The sequence below is a fragment of the Triticum aestivum genome, chromosome 2B (assembly GCF_018294505.1).
Source record: "Triticum aestivum cultivar Chinese Spring chromosome 2B, IWGSC CS RefSeq v2.1, whole genome shotgun sequence".
Lineage (NCBI taxonomy): Eukaryota > Viridiplantae > Streptophyta > Magnoliopsida > Poales > Poaceae > Triticum > Triticum aestivum.
In genome coordinates this window covers 96,719,294-96,744,270 of record NC_057798.1, presented here as the reverse complement: position 1 = coordinate 96,744,270, position 24,977 = coordinate 96,719,294, and positions in this window count along the sequence as shown.

Here is a 24,977-nt window from a genome sequence, read left to right as displayed (position 1 = left end):
ATGGCAATCCCTACTCCTCATGTTGACATAAATTTATGGGCATCCCCATAGCCCGTTGATTATCCTCGTCAATGTGAGACTTTATCCTTTTTTTGTCTTCACCACACAATCCCCATCATCATATTCTATTCCACCCATAGTGCTATATCCATGGCTCACGCTCATGTATTGCGTGAAGATTGAAAAAGTTTGAGATTATTTAAGTATGAAATAATTTCTTGGCTTGTCATCGGGGGTATAGAAGTTGGGAACATCTTTGTGCGACGAAAATGAAGCATAGCCTAACTATATGATTTTGTAGGGATGAACTTTCATTTGCCATGTTATTTTGAGAAGACATGATTACTTTGATTAGTATGCTTGAAGTGTTACTATTTCTTTAATCAATATGAACTTTTGTTTTGTATTCATTTGGATCTGAACATTCATGCCACATTAAAGAAAATTACATTGAGAATTATGCTAGGTAGCATTCCACATCAAAAATTCTTTTTTATCATTTACCTACTCGAGGACGAGCAGGAATTAAGCTTGGGGATGCTTGATACGTCTCCCACGTATCTATAATTTTTGATTGTTCCATGCTATTATATTACCTGTTTTGGATGTTTATGGGCTTTATTTTACACATTTATATCATTTTTGGGACTAACCTACTAACCGGAGGCCCAGCCCATATTGCTGTTGTTTTTGCCTATTTCAGTATGTCGAAAAAAGGAATATCAAACGGAGTCCAAACGGAATGAAACCTTCGGGAGCGTGATTTTTGGAACGAACAAGATCCGGAGAGCTTGGAGTGAAAGTCAAGAAACAACCGGAGCCTCCACGAGATAGGAGGGCGCGCCCCGTGTCTCGTGGGCCCCTCGGGCGTCCACCGACGTACCTCTTCCTCCTATGTATACCTACGTACCCCGAAAACATCCAGGGGCACCACGAAACACAATTTCCACCACCGTAACCTTCTATATCCGCGAGATCCCATCTTGGAGCCTTCGCCGACACTCTGCCGGAGGGGGAATCGACCATGGGGGGCCTCTACATCAACATGTTGGGGAACGTAGCAAAAATTCAAAAATTTCCTACGAGTCACCAAGATCTATCTATGGAGAAACTAGCAACGAGAGAGAGGGGAGTGCATCTACATACCCTTGTAGATTGCTAAGCGGAAGCATTCAAGAGAACGGGGTTGAAGGAGTCATACTCATCATGATCCAAATCACCGGAGATCCTAGTGCCGAACGGACGGCACCTCCGCGTTCAACACACGTACAGCCCAGGGATGTCTCCTCTTTCTTGATCCAGCAAGGGGAGAGGAGAAGTTGAGGGAGAGCTCCGGCAGCACGACGGCGTGGTGGTGGAGCTTGCAGTTCTCCGGCAGGGCTTCACCAAGCACTACTACTACGGAGGAGGTGTTGGGAAGGGAGAGGGCTGCGCCAGGGGCAAGGGTGAAGCTCCCATGCGCCTCCCCACTATATATAGGGGTGGAGGGGGCTGGTTTCTTGCCCTCCAAGTCCATTGGGGCGTTGGCAAAGGTGGGAGGAAAGAAATCCCATCATTTCCTTCCCCACCGATTGTTATCCCCCTTTTTAGGGATCTTGATCTTATCCCTTCGGGATATGATCTTATTCCTTCTAAGGGGAAATCTTGGTGCACCTTGACCAAGGGTGTGGGGGCCTTTCCCCCACTACCCACATTCATGTGGGTCCCCCCATGCTAGTGGGCCCCACTCCAGAACCTTGTAGAACCTTCCCGGTACAATACCGAAAAATCCCGAACATTTTCCGGTGGCCAAAATAGGACTTCCCATATATAAATCTTTACCTCCGGACCATTCCGGAACTCCTCGCGATGTCCGGGATCTCATCCAGGACTCCGAACAACATTCAGTAACTGCACACCAATTCTCATAACAACTCTAGCATCACCGAACCTTAAGTGTGTAGACCCTACGGGTTCGGGAATCATGCAGACATGACCAAGACAGCTCTCTGGCCAATAACCAACAGCGGGATCTGGATACCCATGTTGGCTCCCACATGTTCCACGATGATCTCATCGGATGAACCACGATGTCAAGGATTCAAGCAATCCCGTATACAATTCCCTTTGTCTAGCGGTATTGTACTTGCCCGAGATTCGATCGTCGGTATGCCGATACCTTGTTCAATCTCGTTACCGGCAAGTCTCTTTACTCGTTCCGTAACACATCATCCCGTGATCAACCCCTTGGTCACATTGTGCACATTATGATGATGTCCTACCGAGTGGGCCCAGAGATACCTTTCCGTCAACCAGAGTGACAAATCCCAGTCTCGATTCGTGCTAACCCAACAGACACTTTTGGAGATACCTGTAGTGCACCTTTATAGCCACCCAGTTACGTTGTGACGTTTGGTACACCCAAAGCATTCCTACGGTATCCGGGAGTTGCACAATCTCATGGTCTAAGGAAATGATACTTGACATTAGAAAAGCTTTAGCATACGAACTACACGATCTTTGTGCTAGGCTTAGGAATGGGTCTTGTCCATCACATCATTCTCCTAATGATGTGATCCCGTTATCAACGACATCCAATGTCCATGGTCAGGAAACCGTAACCATCTATTGACCAACGAGCTAGTCATCTAGAGGCTTACTAGGGACTTGGTGTTGTCTATGTACCCACACATGTATCTGAGTTTCCTATCAATACAATTATAGCATGGATAATAAAAGATTATCATGAACAAGGAAATATAATAATAATAACTAATTTATTATTGCCTCTAGGGCATATTTCCAACAGTCTCCCACTTGCACTAGAGTCAATAATCTAGTTCACATCGCCATGTGATTAACATTGACAGGACACATCGCCATGTGACCAACATCCAAAGAGTTTACTAGTGTTACTAAACTAGTTCACATCACCATGTGATTAAGACTCAATGAGTTCTAGGGTTTGATCATGTTTTGCTTGTGAGAGAGGTTTTAGTCAACGGGTCTGCAACATTCAGATCCGTATGTATTTCACAATTCTCTATGTCATATTGTAAATGCTGCTTCCATGCTCCACTTGGAACTATTCCAAATGGTTTCTCCACTATACGTATCCGGTTTGCTACTCAGAGTCATTCGGACAGGTGTTAAAGCTTGCATCAACGTAACCCTTTATGCCGAACTCTTTATCACCTCCATAATTGAGAAACATGTCCTTTATTTACTCCAAGGACAATTTTGACCGCTGTCCAATGATCCATTCCCGGATCATTCTTGTACCCCTTGACTGACTCATGGCAAGGCACACTTCCGGTGCGGTACACAACATAGCATACTATAGAGCCTACGTCTGAAGCATAGGGGACAGCCTTCGTCCTTTCTCTCTCTTCTACCGTGGTCGAGCTTTAACTCTTAACTTCATACCTTACAACTCAGACAAGAACTCCTTTTTTGACTAATCCATCTTGAACACCTTCAAGATCATGTCAAGGTATGTGCTCATTTGAAAGTACCATTTAGCGTTTTTGATCTATCATCATAGATCTTGATGCTCAATGTTCAAGCAGCTTATTCCAGGTTTTCTATTGAAAAACACTTTTCAAATAACCCTATATGCTTTCTAGAAATTCTACATCATTTCTGATCAACAATATGTCAACAACATATACTCATCAGAAATTCTATAGTGCTCCCACTCACTTCTTTGGAAATACAAGTTTCTCATAAACTTTGTATAAACCCAAAATCTTTGATCATCTCATTAAAGCGTACATTCCAACTCCGAGATGCTTACTCCAGGCCTTAGAAGGATTGCTAGAGCTTTGCATATTTGTTAGCGTTCTTCAGGATTGACAAAACCTTCTGGTTGCATCACATACAACCTTTCTTCAAGGATATCGTCGAGGAAACAATGTTTTGACATCCTATCTGCAAGATTTCATAAATCATGCAGTAATTGCTAATATAATTCCAACAGACTCTTAGCATCGCTACGAGTGAGAAAGTCCCATCGTAGTCAACTCCTTGAACTTGTCGGAAAACATCTTAACAACAAGTCGAGCTTTCTTAATGGCGATACTTACCATCATTGTCTGTCTTCCTTTTAAAATCCATCTTTACCCAACGGCCTTAAGACCATCAAGTATTTCTTCCAAAGTCATGGATCCTTTCTCGGATTTTATGGCCTCGAGCCATTCGTCGGAATCCGGGCCCACCATCGCTTCTCCATAGCTCGTAGGTTCATTGTTGTCTAGCAACATGACCTCTAAGACAGGATTGCGTACCACTCTGAAGTAGTACGCATCCTTGTCGACCTACAAGGTCCGGTAGTGACTTGATCCGAAGCATCATGATCACTATCATCAGCTTCCACTTCAATTGGTGTAGGTGCAACATGAACAACTTCCTGTGCCCTGCTACACACTGGTTGAAGTGATGGTTCAATAACCTCATCAAGTCTCCGCCATCCTCCCACTCAATTCTTTCGAGAGAAACTTTTCCTCGAGAAAGGACCCGTTTCTAGAAACAATTACTTTTGCTTCCGGATCTGAGATAGGAGGTATACCCAACTGTTTTGGGTGTCCTATGAAGATGCATTTTTATCCGCTTTGGGTTCGAGCTCATCAACCTGAAACTTTTTCACATAAGCGTCGCAGCCCCAAACTTTTAAGAAACGACAATTTAGGTTTCTCCAAACCATAGTTCAAACGGTGTCATCTCAACGGAATTACGTGGTGACCTATTAAAGTGAGTGCGGTTGTCTCTAATGCCTAACCCATGAACGATAGTGGTAATTCAATAAGAGACATCATGGTACGCACCATATCCAATAGGGTGCATTTATGATGTTCGGACACACCATCACACTATGGTGTTCTAGGCGGTATTAGTTATGAAACAATTTCCACAATGTCTTAATTGTGTACCAAAACTCGTAACTCAGATATTCATCTCTATGATCATATCATATACATTTTATCCTCTTGCCACGATGATATTCAACTTCACTCTGAAATTGCTTGAACCTTTCAATAATTCAGACTCGTGTTTCATCAAGTAAATATACTTAGAATCTACCCAAATCATCTGTGAAGTAAGAACATAACGATATTCACTGCATGCCTCAGCACTCATTGGACTGCACACATCAAAATGTGTTACTTCCAACAAGTTGCTATCTTGTTCCATTTTACTGAAAACTAGGATTTTCAGTCATCTTGCCCATGTGGTATGATTTGCATTTCTCAAGCGATTCAAAATCAAGTGAGTCCAAACGATCCATCTGCATGGAGTTTCTTCATGTGTATACACCAATAGACATGGCTCGCATGTCTCAAACTTTTCAAAAACGAGTGAGTCCAGAGATCCATCAACATGGAGCTTCTTCATGCGTTTTTATGACTTACATGGAAGTGCCACAAGTAATTGGTCCTATCATTACTATCTTATATCTTTTGGCATGAAAATGTGTATCACTATGATCGAGATTCAATGAACCATTCATTTTAGGTGCAAGACCATTGAAGGTATTATTCAAATAAACAAAGTAACCATTATTCTCCTTAAATGAATAACTGTATTGCGATAGACATAATCCAATCATGTCTATGCTCAACGCAAACGCCAAATAACAATTATTTAGGTTTAACACCAATCTCGATGGTAGAGGGAGCGTGCGATGCTTGATCACATCAACTTTGGAAACACTTCCAACACATATCGTCAGCTCACCTTTAGCTAGTCTCCGTTTATTCTGTAGCTTTTATTTCGAGTTACCAACAGTTGGCAACCGAACCGGTATCTAATACCCTGGTGCTACTAGGAGTACTAGTAAAGTACACATTAACATAATGTATATCCAATATACTTCCGTTGACCTTGCCTGCCTTCTTATCTACTAAGTATCTAGGGTGGTTCTGCTTTAGTGTCCGTTCCTCTCATTACAGAAGCACTTAGTCTCGGGTTTGGGTTCTACCTTGGGTTTTCACTAGAGCAGCAATTTTTTTTGCCGTTTCATGAAGTATCCCTTCTTGCCCTTGCCCTTCTTGAAACTAGTGGTTTTACCAACCATCAACAATTGATGCTCCTTCTTGATTTCTACTTTCGCGGTGTCAAACATCGTGAATACTTCAAGGATCATTATACCTATCCCTGATATGTTATAGTTCATCACGAAGCTCTAGCAGCTTGGTGGCAATGACTTTGGAGAAACATCACTATCTCATTTGGAAGATAAACTCCCACTCGATTAAAGTGATTGTTGTACTCAGACAATCTAAGCACAAGCTCAACGATTGAGCTTTTTCTCCCTTAGTTTGCAGGCTAAGAAACTCGTCGGAGGTCTTATACCTCTTGACGTGGGCACGAGCCTGAAATCCCAATTTCAGCCCTCGAAACATCTCATATGTTCCGCGACATTTTGAAATCGTCTTCGGTGCCTCAATTCTAAACCGTTTAACATTATTGAACTATCACGTAGTTATCAAAACGTGTATGTCAGATGTTCGCAACATCCACAGACAACGTTCGAGGTTCAGCACACCGAGCGGTGCATTAAGGACATAAGCCTTCTACGCAGCAATGAGGACAATCCTCAGTTTACGGACCCAGTCCGCATAATTGCTACTATCAACTTTCAACTAAATTTTCTCTAGGAACATATCTAAAATAGTAGAACTAAAGCGTATGCAACGACATAATTTGTGAAAACCTTTTTGACTATGTTTAGGATAATTAAGTTCATCTTATGAACTCCCACTCAGATAGACATCCCTCTAGTCATCTAAGTGATTACATGATCCGAGTCAACTAGGCCGTGTCCGATCATCACGTGAGACAGACTAGTCATCATCGGTGAACATCTTCATGTTGATCGTATCTACTATACGACTCATGCTCGACCATTCGGTCTCTTGTGTTCCGAGGCCATGTCTGTACATGCTAGGCTCGTCAAGTCAACCTAAGTGTTTCGCATGTGTAAATCTATCTTACACCCGTTGTATGTGAACGTTAGAATCTATCACACCCGATCATCACGTGGTGCTTCGAAACGACGAACTTTCGCAACGGTGCACAGTTAGGGGGAACACTTTCTTGAAATTTTAATGAGGGATCATCTTATTTACTACCGTCGTTCTAAGCAAATAAGATGCATAAACATGATAAACATCACATGCAATCAAAAAGTGACATGATATGGCCAATATAATTTTGCTCCTTTTGATCTCCATCTTCGGGGCTCCATGATCATCATTGTCACCGGCATGACACCATGATATCCATCATCGTGTCTCCATGAAGTTGTCTCGCCAACTATTACTTCTACTACTATGGCTACCGGTTAGCAATAAAGTAAAGTAATTACATGGCGTTGTTCAATGACACGCAGGTAATACAATAAATTAAGACAACTCCTATGGCTCCTGCCGGTTGTCATACTCATCGACATGCAAGTCGTGATTCCTATTACAAGAACATGATCAATCTCATACATCACATATCATTCATCACATTCCTTTTTGGCCATATCATATCACATAGCATACCCTGCAAAAACAAGTTAGACGTCCTCTAATTGTTGTTTGCATGTTTTACGTGGCTGCTATGGGTTTCTAGCAAGAACGTTTCTTACCTACGCAAAAACCACGACGTCATATGTCAATTGCTATTTACCCTTCACAAGGACCCTTTTCATCGATCCGACTAAAGTGGGAGAGACTGGCACCCGCTAGCCACCTTATGCAACAAGTGCATGTCAGTCGGTGGAACCTGTCTCACGTAAGAGTACGTGTATGGTTGGTCCGGGCCGCTTCATCCCACAATGCCGCCGAATCAAGATTGGACTAGTAACGGTAAGCATATGGAACAAAATAAATGCCCACAACTACTTTGTGTTCTACTCGTGCATAGAATCAACGCAATAGACCTAGCTCATGATGCCACTGTTGGGGAACATAGCAGAAATTCAAAAATTTCCTACGAGTCACCAAGATCTATCTATGGAGAAACTAGCAACGAGAGAGAGGGGAGTGCATCTACATACCCTTGTAGATCGCTAAGCGGAAGCGTTCAAGAGAACGGGGTTGAAGGAGTCATACTCATCATGATCCAAATCACCGGAGATCCTAGTGCCGAACGGACGGCACCTCCGCGTTCAACACACGTACAGCCCAGGGATGTCTCCTCTTTCTTGATCCAGCAAGGGGAGAGGAGAAGTTGAGGGAGAGATCCGGCAGCACGACGGCGTGGTGGTGGAGCTTGCAGTTCTCCGGCAGGGCTTCGCCAAGCACTACTACTACGGAGGAGGTGTTGGGAAGGGAGAGGGCTGCGCCAGGGGCAAGGGTGAAGCTCCCATGCGCCTCCCCACTATATATAGGGGTGGAGGGGGCTGGTTTCTTGCCCTCCAAGTCCATTGGGGCGTTGGCAAAGGTGGGAGGAAAGAAATCCCATCATTTCCTTCCCCACCGATTGTTATCCCCCTTTTTAGGGATCTTGATCTTATCCCTTCGGGATATGATCTTATTCCTTCTAAGGGGGAATCTTGGTGCGCCTTGACCAAGGGTGTGGGGGCCTTGCCCCCACTACCCACGTTCATGTGGGTCCCCCATGCTGGTGGGCCCCACTCCAGAACCTTCTAGAACCTTCCCGGTACAATACCGAAAAATCCCGAACATTTTTTGGTGGCCAAAATAGGACTTCCCATATATAAATCTTTACCTCCGGACCATTTCGGAAGTCCTCATGACGTCGGAGGTCTCATCCGGGACTCCGAACAATATTCGGTAACTGCACACCAATTCCCATAACAACTCTAGCGTCACCGAACCTTAAGTGTGTAGACCCTACGGGTTCGGGAATCATGCAGACATGACCGAGACAGCTCTCTGGCCAATAACCAACAGCGGGATCTGGATACCCATGTTGGCTCCCACATGTTCCACGATGATCTCATCGGATGAACCACGATGTCAAGGATTCAAGCAATCTCGTATACAATTCCCTTTGTCTAGCGGTATTGTACTTGCCCGAGATTCGATCGTCGGTATGCCGATACCTTGTTCAATCTCGTTACCGGCAAGTCTCTTTACTCGTTCCGTAACACATCATCCCGTGATCAACCCCTTGGTCACATTGTGCACATTATGATGATGTCCTAACGAGTGGGCCCAGAGATACCTTTCCGTCAACCGGAGTGACAAATCCCAGTCTCGATTCGTGCCAACCCAACAGACACTTTCGGAGATACCTGTAGTGCACCTTTATAGCCACCCAGTTACGTTGTGACGTTTGGTACACCCAAAGCATTCCTACGGTATCCGGGAGTTGCACATTCTCATGGTCTAAGGAAATGATACTTGACATTAGAAAAGCTTTAGCATACGAACTACATGATCTTTGTGCTAGGCTTAGGAATGGGTCTTGTCCATCACATCATTCTCCTAATGATGTGATCCCGTTATCAACGACATCCAATGTCCATGGTCAGGAAACCGTAACCATCTATTGATCAACGAGCTAGTCATCTAGAGGCTTACTAGGGACTTGGTGTTGTCTATATACCCACACATGTATCTGAGTTTCCTATCAATACAATTATAGCATAGATAATAAACGATTATCATTAACAAGGAAATATAATAATAATAACAAATTTATTATTGCCTCTAGGGCATATTTCCAACACAACATCCTTGCCCCTCCTATGAGTTATGAGTAGTTTACCACAGACCTACGGGTCCATAGATATTAGCTAGATGGCTTCTTCTCTCTTTTTGGATCTCAATACAATGTTCTCCCCCTCTCTTGCGGAGATCTATTCGATGTAATCTCTTTTTGCGGTTTGTTTGTCGAGATCCGATGAATTGTGAGTATATGATCAGATTTATCTATGGATATTAATTGAATCTTCTCTGAATTGTTTTATGTATGATTGAGTTGTCTTTGCAAGTCTCTTAAAATTATGTAAGGGTTGCAAGACATGTATTGTATTGTTGCCATCAAGGATAACAAGATGGGGTTTATATCATATTGCATGAGTTTATCCCTCTACATCATGTCATCTTGCTTAATGCGTTTCTCTGTTCTTATGAACTTAATACTCTAGATGCATGCTGGATAGTGGTCGATGTGTGGAGTAATAGTAGTAGATGCAGGCAGGAGTCGGTCTACTTGTTATGGATGTGATGCCTATACATATGATCATGCCTGGATAACGTCATAATTATTTGCTTTTCCATCAATTGCTCGACCGTAATTTGTTCACCCACCGTAATACTTATGCTCTTGAGAGAAGCCTCTAGTGAAACCTATGGCCCCCGGGTCTATCTCTTATCATATTTGCTTTCAATCTACTTTTATTTGCATCTTTACTTTTTGCATCTATATTATAAAATACCAAAAATATATTTATCTTATCATACTATCTCTATCAGATCTCACTTTCGCAAGTGGCCGTGAAGGGATTGACAACCCCTTTATTGCGTTGGTTGCGAGTTCTCAGTTTGTTTGTGTAGGCGCGTGGGACTTTTGAGGAGCCTCCTACTGGATTGATACCTTGCTTCTCAAAAACTGAGGGAAATACTTACGCTACACTTGCTGCATCACCCTCTCCTCTTCGGGGAAAACCAACGCTAGCTCAAGACGTAGCAGTCGTCCACAGCAACACCTCGACGTCCCTTATCCACCGTACCGGATGAGGATCCGTCGTTGTTCTCGTGGTCCCACCGGTTCAGCCACCCCGTACTCTATTGGGGAACGTATTAATTTCAAAAAAAAACTACGCACACGCAAGATCATGGTGATGCATAGCAACGAGAGGGAGAGTGTTGTCTATGTACCCTCGTAGACCGTAAGCGGAAGCGTTAGAACAACGCGGTTGATGTAGTCGTACGTCTTCACGGCCCGACCGATCAAGCACCAAAACTTCGGCACCTCCGAGTTCTATCACACGTTCAGCTCGATGACGTCCCTCGAACTCCGATACAGCCGAGTGTCGAGGGAGAGTTCCGTCAGCACGACAGCATGGTGACGATCTTGATGTTCTACCATCGCAGGGCTTCGCCTAAGCACCGCTACAATATTATCGAGGATGACTATGGTGGAGGGGGGCACCGCACACGGCTAAGAGATCCAAGGGATCAATTGTTGTTGTGTCTAGAGGTGCCCCCCTGCCCCCGTATATAAAGGAGCAAGGGGGGAGGGGGCGGCGGCCTATGAGGGGGCGCGCCAAGGGGACTCCCTCCTTCCTTGTTGGAGTAGGAGAAGGGGGGAAAGAGGGGGAGAGGAGGAAGGAAAAGGGGGCTGCACCCCTTGTCCAATTCGGACCAGAGGGGGGCTGCGCGCCTCCTTCCTTTCCGCCTCTCTCCTCTATTCCCGTATGGCCCAATAAGGCCCATATACTCCCCGGCGAATTCCCGTAACTCTCTGGTACTCTGAAAAATACCCGAATCACTCGGAACCTTTCCGAAGTCCGAATATAGTCGTCCAATATATCGATCTTTACGTCTCGACCATTTCGAGACTCCTCAACATGTCCCCGATCTTATCCGGGACTCCGAAATCCTTCGGTCCATCAAAACTCATAAACTCATAATATAACTGTCATCGAAACCTTAAGCGTGCGGACCCTACGGGTTCGAGAACTATGTAGACATGACCGAGACACGGTTCCGGTCATTAACCAATAGCGGAACCTGGATACTCATATTGGCTCCTACATATTCTACGAAGATCTTTATCGGTCAGACGCATAACAACATACGTTGTTCCCTTTGTCATCGGTATGTTACTTGCCCGAGATTCGATCGTCGGTATCTCAATACCTAGTTCAATCTCGTTACCGGCAAGTCTCTTTACTCGTTCCGTAATACATCATCCCGCAACTAACTCATTAGTTGCAATGTTTGCAAGGCTTAAGTGATGTGTATTACCAAGAGGGCCCAGAGATACCTCTCCGACAATCGGAGTGACAAATCCTAATCTCGAAATACGCCAACCCAATATGTACCTTCGGAGACACCTGTAGAGCACCTTTATAATCACCCTGTTACGTTGTGACGTTTGGTAGCACACAAAGTGTTCCTACGGTAAACGGGAGTTGCATAATCTCATAGTCATAGGAACGTGTATAAGTCATGAAGACAGCAACAGCAACATACTAAACGATCAAGTGCTAAGCTAACGAAATGGGTCAAGTCAATCACATCATTCTCCTAATGATATGATCCCGTTAATCAAATGACAACTCTTTGTCCATGGCTAGGAAACATAACCATCTTTGATTAATGAGCTAGTCAAGTAGAGGAATACTAGTCACACTCTGTTTGTCTATGTATTCACACATGTATTATGTTTCCGGTTAATACAATTCTAGCATGAATAATAAACATTTATCATGATATAAGAAAATAAATAATAACTTTATTATTGCCTCTAGGGCATATTTCCTTCAATCTCCCACTTGCACTAGAGTCAATAATCTAGTTCACATCACCATGTGATTCAACACCAATATTCACATCTGTATGTGATTAACACCCATAGTTCACATCGTCATGTGACTAACACCCAAAGGGTTTACTAGAGTCAATAATCTAGTTCACATCGCTATGTTATTAACACCCAAAGAGTACTAAGGTATGATCATGTTTTTCTCATGAGAGAAGTTTAGTCAACGGGTCTGTCACATTCAGAGCCATATGTATTTTGCAAATATTCTATGTCTACAATGCTCTGCACGGAGCTACTCTAGCTAATTGCTCCCACTTTCAATATGTATCCAGATTGAGACTTAGAGTCATCTAGATCGATGTAAAAGCTTGCACCGATGTAACACTTTACGACTGGCTCTTTTTATCACCTCCATAATCGAGAAACATCTCCTTAGTCCTCACTAAGGATATTCTTGACCGCTGTCCAGTGATCTACTCTTAGATCAAAATTGTATTCCTTTGCCAAACTCAGAGCAAGGTATACAATAGGTCTGGTACACAGCATAGCATACTTTATAGAACCTATGACAGAGGCATATGGAATGACTTTTCATTCTCTTTCTAATTTCTGCCATGGTCGGGTTTTGAGTCTTACTCAACTTCACACCTTTGCATCACAGGCAAGAACTCTTTCTTTGACTGTTTCATTTTGAACTACTTCAAAATCTTGTCAAGGTATGTACTCATTGAAAAATCTTATCAAGCGTCTTGATCTATCTCTATAGATCTTGATGCTCAATGTGTAAGCAGCTTCACCGAGGTCTTTCTTTGTAAAACTCCTTTCAAACACTCCTTTATGCTTTCCAGAAAATTCTACATCATTTCTGATCAACAATATGTCACTCACATATACTTATCAGAAAGGCAGTAGTGATCCCACTCACTTTATTGTAAATACAGGCTTCACTGCAAGTCCGTATAAAACTATATGCTTTGATCAACTTATCAAGCGTATATTCCAACTCCGAGATGCTTGCATCAGTCCATTGATGGATCGCTGGAGCTTGCACATTTTTTTAGCACCTTTCGGATCGACAAAACCTTCTGGTTGCATCATATACAACTCTTCTTCCAGAAATCCATTCAGGAACACAGTTTTGATACCCATTTGCCAGATTTCATAAAATGTGGCAATTGCTAACATGATTCGGATAGACTTAAGCATCGTTACGAGTGAGAAAATCTCATCGTATTCAACACCTTGGACTTGTCGAAAAACCTTTCGCAACAAGTCGAGCTTTGTAGATAGTAACACTACTATTAGTGTCCGTATTCCTCTTGAAGATCCATTTATTTTCTATGGCTTGCCGATCATCGGGCAAGTCCACCAAAGTCCACACTTTGTTCTCATACATGGATCCTATATCCGATTTCATGGCCTCCAGCCATTTCGCGGAATCTGGGCTCATCATCGCTTCCTCATAGTTCGTAGGTTCGCCATGGTCAAGTAACATGACTTCCAGAATAGGATGACCATACCACTCTAGTGCGGATCTTACTCTGGTTGACCTACGAGGTTCGGTAGTAACTTGATCTGAAGTTACATGATCATCATCATTAGCTTCCTCACTAATTGGTGTAGGAATCATAGGAACAAATTTCTGTGATGAACTACTTTCCAATAAGGGAGTAGGTACAGTTACCTCATCAAGTTCTACTTTCCTCCCACTCACTTCTTTCAAGAGAAACTCCTTCTCTAGAAAGGATCCATTTTAGCAACGAATCTCTTGCCTTTGGATCTGTGATAGAAGGTGTACCCAACAGTTTCCTTTGGGTATTCTATGAAGACGCACTTCTTCGATTTAGGTTCGAGCTTATCAGGCTGAAACTTTTTCACATAAGCATCGCAGCCCCAAACTTTAAGAAACGACAACTTTGGTTTCTTGCCAAACCATAGTTCATAAGGCGTCGTCTCAACGGATTTCGATGGTGCCCTTTTTAAAGTGAATGCAGCTGTCTCTAATGCATAACACCAAAATGATAGTGGTAAATCGGTAAGAGACATCATAGATTGTACTATATCCAATAAAGTACGGTTATGACATTTGGACACACCATTACGTTGTGGCGTTCCATGTGGCGTGAGCTATGAAACTATTCCACATTGTTTTATATGAAGGCCAAACTCGTAACGCAAATATTCTCCTCCACGATCAAGTCGTAGAAACTTTATTTTCTTGTTACGATGATTCTCCACTTCACTCTGAAATTCTTTGAACTTTTCAAATGTTTCAGATTTGTGTTTCATTAAGAAGATATACTCATATCTTCTCAAATCATCTTGTGAAGGTCAGAAAATAACTATACCCGCCACGAGCATCAATACTCATTGGACCACATACATCAGTATGTATTATTTCCAATAAGTCACTAGCTTGTTCCATTGTTCCAGAGAACAGAGTTTTAGTCATCTAGCCCAAAAGGCACGGTTCGTAAGCATCAAATGATTCATAACCAAGTGATTCCAAAAATCCATCTTTATGGAGCTTCTTCATGCTCTTTACACCGATATGACCTAAACGGCAGTGCCACTAATATGTTGCACTATCATTATCAACTTTGCATCTTTTGGCATCAAATATAATGAATATGTGTATCACTATGATCGAGATCCAACAAACTATTTTATTGGGTGTATGACCGTCGAAGGTTTTATTCATGAAAACAGAACAACAATTATTCTCTGATTTTAAATGAATAACCGTATTGCAATAAACATGATCAAATCATATTCATGCTCAACGCAAATGCCAAATAACATTTATTTAGGTTTAACACTAATCACGAAAGTATAGGGAGTGTGCGATGATGATCATATCAATCTTGGAACCACTTCCAACACACATCATCACTTCACTCTCAACTAGTCTCTGTTTATTCTGTAACTCCTGTTTCGAGTTACTAATTTTTAGCAATCGGACAAGTATCAAATACTCAGGGGCTACTATAAACACTAGTAAGGTACACATCAATAACCTGTATATCAAATATACCTTTGTTCACTTTGCCATCCTTCTTATCCACCAAATATTCAGGGCATTTCCGCTTCCAGTGACCATTTCCTTTGCAGTGTAAGCACTCAGTTTCAGGCTTTGGTCTAGCTTTGGGATTCTTCGCGGGAGTGACAACTTGCTTGTCATTCTACTTGAAGTTCCCTTTCTTTCCCTTCGCCCTTTTCTTGAAACTAGTTATCTTGTCAATCATCAACACTTGATGCTCTTTTCTTGATTTCTACCTTCATCGATTTCAGCATCACGAAGAGCTCGGGAATCATTTTTATCATCCCTTGCATTATAGTTTATCACGAAGTTCCAGTAACTTGGTGATGGTAGCTAGAGAACTCTGCCAATCACTATCTTATCTGGAATATTAACTCCCACTTGATTCAAGCGATTGTAGTACTCCTAGCGGTGCATCAAGGACATAATTTTTCTTTGCAGCAACGAGGATAATCCTCAGATCACAGATCGAATCCTCATTATTGCTACTAACATCTTTCAACATAGTTTTCTCTAGGAACATATATAAAAACATAGGGAAGCAACAATGCAAGCTATTGATCTACAACAACATAGACATGCAAAATACTATCGGGACTAAGTTCATGATAAATTAAAGTTCAATAAATCATATTACTTAAGAACTCCCACTTAGATAGACATCCCTCTAATCCTCTAAGTGATCACGTGATCCAGATCAACTAAACCATAACTGATCATCACGTGAAATGGAGTAGTTTTCAATGGTGAACATCATTATGTTGATCATATCTACTATATGATTCACGCTCGACCTTTCGGTCTCAGTGTTCCGAGGCCATATCTACATATGCTAGGCTCGTCAAGTTTAACCTGAGTATTCTGCGTGTGCAAAAACTGGCTTGCATCCATTGTAGATGGACGTAGAGCTTATCACACCCGATCATCACGTGGTGTCTGGGCTCGACGAACTTTGGCAACGGTGCATACTCAGGGAGAACACTTTTATCTTGAAATTTAGTGAGAGATCATCTTATAATGCTACCGTCAATCAAAGAAAGATAAGATGCATAAAAGATGAACATCACATGCAATCAATATAAGTGATATGATATGGCCATCATCATCTTGTGCTTGTGATCTCCATCTCCGAAGCACCGTCATGATCACCATCGTGACCGGCGCGACACCTTGATCTCCATCGTAGCATCGTTGTCGTCTCGCCAATCTTATGCTTCTACAACTATCGCTACTGCTTAGTGATAAAGTAAAGCATTACAGGGCGATTGCATTGCATGCAATAAAGCGACAACCATATGGCTCCTGCCAGTTGCCGATAACTCGGTTACAAAACATGATCATCTCATACAATAAAATTTAGCATCATGTCTTGACCATATCACATCACAGCATGCCCTGCAAAAACAAGTTAGACGTCCTCTACTTTGTTGTTGCAAATTTTATGTGGATGCTACGGGCTGAGCAAGAACCGTTCTTACCTACGCATCAAAACCACAACGATAGTTTGTCAAGTTGGTGCTGTTTTAACCTTCGCAAGGACCGGGCGTAGCCACACTCGGTTCAAGTAAAGTGAGAGAGACAGACACCCGTCGGTCACCTTTAAGCAACTTGTGGCGGTGAAACCAGTTTCGCATAAGCGTACGCGTAATGTGGGTCCGGGCTGCTTCATCTCACAATACCGCTGAACCAAAGTATAACATGCTGGTAAGCAGTATGACTTATATCGCCCACAACTCACTTGTGTCCTACTCGTGCATATGACATCTACGCATAAAACCTGGCTCGGATGCCACTGTTGAGGAACGTAGTAATTTCAAAAAAAAAACCTACGCACACGCAAGATCATGGTGATGCATAGGAACGAGAGGGGAGAGTGTTGTCTACGTACCCTCGTAGACCGTAAGCGGAAGCGTTAGAACAACGCGGTTGATGTAGTCGTACGTCTTCACGGCCCGACCGATCAAGCACCGAAACTACGGCACCTCCGAGTTCTAGCACACGTTCAGCTCGATGACGTCCCTTGAACTCCAATCCAGCCGAGTGTTGAGGGAGTGTTCCGTCAGCACGACGGCGTGGTGACGATCTTGATGTTCTACCGTCGCAAGGCTTCGCCTAAGCACCGCTACAATATTATCGAGCAGGACTATGGTGGAGGGGGGCACTGCACACGGCTAAGAGATCCAAGGGGTCAATTGTTGTTATGTCTAGAGGTGCCCCCCTGCCCCCGTATATAAAGGAGCAAGGGGGGAGGGGGCGGCCGGCTTGGAGTTGGAGAAAGGGGGAAAGAGGGGGAGAGGAGGAAGGAAAAGGGGGCTGCACCCCTTGTCCAATTCGGACCAGAGGGGGGCTGCGCGTCTCCTTCCTTTCCGCCTCTCTCCTCTATTCCTGTATGGCCCAATAAGGCCCATATACTCCCCGGCGAATTCCCGTAACTCTCCGGTACTCCGAAAAATACCCGAATCACTCGGAACCTTTCCGAAGTCCGAATATAGTCATCCAATATATCGATCTTTACATCTCGACCATTTCGAGACTCCTCGTCATGTGCCCGATCTCATCCGGGACTCCGAACTCCTTCGGTACATCAAAACTCATAAACGCATAATATAACTGTCATCGAAACCTTAAGCGTGCGGACCCTACGGGTTCGAGAACTATGTAGACATGACCGAGACACATTTCCGGTCATTAACCAATAGCAGAACCTGGATGCTCATATTGGCTCCTACATATTCTACGAAGATCTTTATCGGTCAGACGGCATAACAACATACGTTGTTCCCTTTGTCATCGGTATGTTACTTGCCCGAGATTCGATCGTCGGTATCTCAATACCTAGTTCAATCTCGTTACTGGCAAGTCTCTTTACTCGTTCCGTAATACATCATCCCGCAACTAACTCATTAGTTGCAATGCTTGCAAGGCTTAAGTGATGTGTATTACCGAGAGGGCCCAGAGATACCTCATCGACAATCGGAGTGACAAATCCTAATCTCGAAATACGCCAACCCAACATATACCTTCGGAGACACCTGTAGAGCACCTTTACAATCACCCAGTTACGTTGTGACGTTTGGTAGCACACAAAGTGTTCCTCCGGTAAACGGGAGTTGCATAATCTCATAGTTACAGGAACATGTATAAATCATGAAGAAAGCAACAACAACATACTAAACGATCAAGTGCTAAGCTAACGGAATGGGTCAAGTCAATCACATCATTCTCCTAATGATGTGATCCCGTTAATCAAATGACAACTCTTTGTCCATGGCTAGGAAACATAACCATCTTTGATTAATGAGCTAGTCAAGTAGAGGCATACTAGTGACACTCTGTTTGTCTATGTGTTCACACATGTATTATGTTTCCGGTTAATACAATTCTAGCATGAATAATAAACATTTATCATGATATAAGGAAATAAATAATAACTTTATTATTGTCTCTAGGGCATATTTCCTTCGTCCTCTACCTCCAAGGAGCTGCCCCGATGTTCCCCTCGTCTTTCGCGCCTCCATTCCCACACCGCCGTCTTCACCTGCACCACCGGAAGAGCATCATCATCACTGTTTCCTCGGATGAAGCTGCGGCATAATCGGTGCCACCAAAGAGGTTGTACACTAATCGTCGCATTTTCTTCTTGATTCGATCTCACAGTGCTGCCGGTGCTCGGTCCCGAGCCGACACGGCGCGGCTCCATCCACGGCGGCGTCGCCGACCACTTCCTCCACTATGTCGCTCCCTCGGCGGCGACGTCCACATCAGTAGGAGCTACTGCTGCTTTAGCTCTTGCTCGCGCTGCTGCTCTGCTCTTGCTCTCGGTTCCATGCCTAGTCTGCTCTTGCTCGCGCTGCTGCTCTCGCTCTTGCTCTTGCTTGCGATGCTGCTTCGATTTAGCTACACTTTAGTCGACTGAATCGACTTTTGGGTCAGTCGATTTTCAGGGGGGGGGGGCTCGTCGGGTCTAAAGAAAAACCAGCCGCAGCAGGGAGGGGGGCTCACCGGAGAGGTACCCCACTATCTATCTTAGGGTTCAGGATGGGGGTGGTGGTCGCCGGCGGTGGCGGGGCGTTGGCGCGGCGGTGGCGTGGGGATCGCCGGAGAAAACGCTCGGCACTGGGGGGCTGCTGTTTGGCCGGTGTTGGCTGGCGGCTCAGGGGGGTGGAGGTTGAAGATGAACCGCGGGCCCTTGATTTCGTATCCAACGGCTGCAAAATCAACTGACCAGAGATGAAAAAGTCAGTCGACCGACGTGTAGCCTCACCTTGCTAGTGCGTTCAGTTTCGACAGCAAAATTCAGTTTCGACAGTTAAGTTCAGTTTCGACAGTTAAGTTCAGTTTCGGCAGTTAAGTTCAGAGATGAGCGGCTGATGTGTTTTACATCTAGCACTTTGTGGTTATGTATATTACGTCATGTATTGGAGATGCTATTAGAATTCCACTCAGGTTAACATTGTTCGTTGTCTCTCTTGTCCTGCTTCAGCCTCGGCGTCGTACAACTCACTGGAGCTGCTCCAACAATGAAACCTTCCATGACAGCAGAGTAGTACCTCGGGCTCCATCTCCAGACGCCTAAGATCTTCTTCCCCTCCTTCGACAGCCAAGTCAGCCGGAGCATCCTCACCGGCCAACCCAATCACGCTAAGATCAACATGGCTTCGCCAAAGAGGTTGTACACTTGTTGCATCTCATTTTTACTCTACATGTTATATATATTGTCCACTGAGCACTCGTAGTAACGAGAAATATGGTTATTTTATCCTACTATATGACAAGCAGTGAGGTACTAGGCAACTTAGCTATCCGTGATGGACTCTCTTGAATGCCATCATTATTTATCTCTGCGTGTTTGAGCTGTGCATTTGTCGATGGGCCTGGGAGTTGAGCTAGTAAGGCAGTGGCCAGGGTCCAAAGTAATAGAAGTAGCACAAAAATATTTTTTAGTGTAGGATTTTCCTTGCTCAAGCCTGCCTACTAGAATCGCCAGTGCTTGAAAGGAAAAGTGAATGAAAAACATAGGAATTGGAAAGTTTCCTATGGTACTACTTTTCATGAATTTGGTGCAAAGGAATGGAGCAAAAAAATGTAGGATTTGTTCCTTTAGTGTCTCTTTGAAAGAAAACCCGTAGGAATTCTAATTTCCACTTCTCCTGCTTTTCATATTCCTATTCATCAAGCACAAGACTAAGAGATAGTAGCATGATAGCATTATAACCGTACATTTTCTTGTGGTTTGACTTAATCTCACCATGCTTTTTTGCATCTTGTGATCTTCCAATTGTTGTGAATCAAACACCCAGATTGGCAGAAATCCTGTTTTTTTTAATTCTCTGTTTTGCACGTGCATTCCTATCCTACTCCTGTCTATTTCCTATCCCTGCATTGTTAGAATCCTCAAATTCAAGCAAGCCCTTACTCAGTTACTTCTGTTATAGATATGTGTCAAAGAAAACCTTGTGTGGTTTGTCCTGCTCCTGCGGTGATGTGTTCCACCCCAGCTCAGCTGCTCCAACGACGGAAGGGTTCACCACAGCAGGGATCCGCTCTCCAGACTGTCTTTCGCCACCTCAGATCTTCTTCCCCACCGCCGGCAGCCACGACAACTGCATTACCATCATCAACTGAGCAGATGACCTTGAGGACTACACGGGTCCGCAAGAGAGGTCGCACTCTTCCGTGTCTGCTTACGTTATGCGTCGCTTAATATGATGACATGCTACATTATCTTCGTATTCACCTATTAGACTCCGAGTCAGGTCCAAACTAATGCTGAAACTTGAGTTTTTAAATGGTTGTGGGGTACATATTGGGGAAACAATCAGTACTATCTGTCTACTATCTAGTTAATCTCCGGCGTCTACTATGAGTTTCATGTTGGGTGCAAGCAAACATTAAAGGAGCCATTATCTGTATTTTTTAACTAAAGCTATTATCTGCCTGCTATCATTGGTTTTGGGTCTATCCATAGTTTGCTACCATCACTCTGGATTTATGCATGCACTCCTTACATAATCTCACTATGTTTTATTCCTATGCATGCCAGTTATTGTACACAATGGAACTGATCATGTAGAGCAAAAGAGACGAGCCTTGCGTGGCAATAAAATTTGATGCAGACGTCGTTCCATGGTGGGCGCAAAGGCCGCCCCCCCCCTCCACCCATTTTGGATCATAATCAAGAGGAAGATAACTGTTTTGAGGGGGATTCAGAAGGAGAAGACCACTCCTATTTACCCCATGAGGTCTTCGCTCTAACTTGGCATGCTAATGTTGGTAATATCATGCATATGGTGCCTTGCATTGCTTACTGTATACATTAAAGATGTCATCTGCTTAGTTTAGACATGCTTTGTGTCAATGCCATCTGTTTAGTTTCTTTATCGTATATGTGAATCATGCAATGCCATCTTGTCTAGCCAGGCATCATATATGTGAATTTTGCAATGCCACACCGGTTAGCCAGTCATCTTATATGTGAATTATATCATGCCATCATTTTTTTATTACGTGTTAAATTTGTCAACAATTTTAGTACATTCAATTAGTCTTCCCATGCATCAGCCATTCGGCACGGTCATGGAAAAATCTGGAGTGGAAACAAGGTCTTCAGAGCAGACAATGCTATCTGAACTAGCGCATGTCTTGCTGGTTACCGATAGCTCCTCAGAGGAGGATTCAGAGACAGATGACCAGTCATATTTCCCCCCCGAGGTGCATGCCCTAACTTGGCAGGGTTATGTTGCTCATATCATGCGTATGGTATCTTGCATTGCTATGTCATTTGCTTAGTTTAGACATGATTTGTGTGAATGCCACCTGTTTAGTGTCTAATTACCATATATGTGAATTATGCAATGCCATCTTGTTGCAAGACATTATATATGTGAATTATGCAATGTTATCTTGTTGCAAGGCATTATGTATGTGAATTATGTAATGCCATGCTGTTTAGGCAAGCGTCATATATGTGAATTATATCATGCCGTCCTTTTTTTGTATTTCTCATTGCTTTTGTCGACAATGTTTGTATATTCAACTGCTCTTCCTGTGCATCAGCCATTTGAATTGGTGATGGAGAAATCTAGAGTGAAAACAAGGTCTTCAGAGCAGACAATGCTACCTAGTGAAGCAGATATCTTGCTGGTTATAGATAGCTCTTCGGAGGAGGATTCAGAGGCAGATGACCAGTCCTATTATCCCCCTGAGGTGTATACTCAAACTTGGCAGGATTATATTACTCATATAATGCATATGTTGTATTGCAATGCTTAGTTTTTACATCATATACACAATATTGAATGCCATCTCCTTAGTTGACACATCATATATGCGATTGCCCTCTGCTCACTTCCTTAGTATATAAATCATATATTTGAATTATGGCATGCCATGATATTTACATAGACAGCATGTATCTGAATTATGGCATGCCAACCCATTTTCTAAAGACATAATATAGTTATATCATCTCATCCTGTTTACATAGTCATCATATTTTAAATTATGTCATTCTATCCGTGAATTGTATCATGCCATCATGTTTCCATCGATGGCATGTTTGTGATTTATGGCATGCCAACCACTTTAATAGACACATCGTATAGTTATATCATGTCATCCTGCTTACATAGTCATCATATTTTGAAGTATGTCATTCTATCCCGTTTAGTTAGCCATCATACATGTGAAATTGTGTCATGCTATCCTGTTTAATTAGCCATCATATATGTGAAATTTTGTCCTGCTATTCTGTTTGCTTAGACAACATAAATGTGAATTATTTCATGCCCTGTTTTCGTCCCTACTATCCATTGCACCTGTCTATCTTACAATGTCTCTACATTCAATTACTTTTCTTGTTTATCAGCCATTTCAATTGGAAGGAGTGATGGCAGTATCCGTGGGAGTAAAAAACACGGTCTTTAGAAAAGAGCATGCTACCTGTCGATGCAGATAGAACCACGGTTGTACTTTCCCAAGAACCAACCCCACCACACATAACCCACACTCATGCAGATTGTACCCCTACCCAGTTGGACAGAGAACCAGCTACACCCCTTCTAACCCCAACCCCAGCAGATGGACACCCAGTTCCCATTGACACAACACCGTCTCCACCATAGAGCACCCAAACACGAGCAGTTAGTAAGGCAACTACAGTGCCCAAATCATGAGGACCACCACTTCGAACCCGAAGTCAACGCTTAAAGCAGAAGAAGAATTGTTCTCAGGTCAGGTTCCGTAGCTATGGTTCATACTACTTTGCTCTTGCATCACTGTATTTACTCATACCAACTAATTTCAAATTTGAAGGATGCAATTAAAACTCCAATGGTGCAATAGGTATGTTTTAAACCTATTTCTTCAACGTGTTTGGCTGTTTGCTGTTGTAACTTGCTCTATGTTGATTTCAGTTTCAATTGAATAAATAGTTATGTTCTCATGCCATGCACATTACAAGTGTTGTTATTGCTGTGTAGTTTCCCACACTTATATTCTATGCTGCTTTGTCTTAAATAGATATGATTCGAACTGTATCAATCTTGATTTGGAAACATAAACTAGAATTATATAGACCATACAGTGACCATACTACATAGATATATGTTTGTTTCATGTTGTTATCCTGTCCACCTTACTACTGAACTGGTTTACCAAAATGAGTTTCATATACTACATTGTAAACCTGAGATGTGTTTGTTTGTTTCTCTTTTAGAACACGGATAAAATATTGGAGAAGAGTACCCTGTTATGCAATGGTAAAGGAAGTAATGCAGATAAGGTTCAAGATAGTGAGACATCCCTGTTGGTCTCCAAGAAAGCTGATAAAAACTATAATGAAGACACTGAGACAAACCCAAAGTCCTACCTTGATGTAGTGTTCAGTTACTGGCTACCACTGCTGGCACCAGCTCTTCGAACTCTTTGCCTGAATCAGTTCGGCCTCTTGAGTCTCAACTTCAGGTTGAAAGACATCGATCAGATGTTATGCGATAGGAAGCCGAAGGACTGAGGAAGTCCCTGTAGAATTCAGATGCATACTTCTTGGTGCAACAGCAAGCGCTGGAGGACTTAAGAGCCAAACAAGAGAAAGTTAATAATCTTGCTAAGCATCTTGCTAGTATTATGGGTTCCCAGGATATTGTTTCTTGAGCTCTTCTGAAGTGGTTTCAGTTCTGGACTTGTGTTGCTGCAGCGTTTATATGCTGTTGTGTTCCCTATATTTGCACTGGTGGCGAACTTTGATGCCTAGTGGATGTAATATGTGTAATAGCCGTGATAGCCTAGTGTAAGTTGCTTGCTTATTTATTTCCTTGTTGTCTTGTTTATTTGTTTGCTTGTAGTCAGTGTAGTTCTTTTTCTGCGGTTTGCTAGTTGCTGCAATAACCTATTTTTTAAAACTAGGCCACAATAACCATGGGCTAATATTTACTGTAGTGACACTGGGCCTCCTACGGGCCGTAGAAATAGTGGGCCTTCTATGGGCCGTATAAGCAGTGGGCCTTCT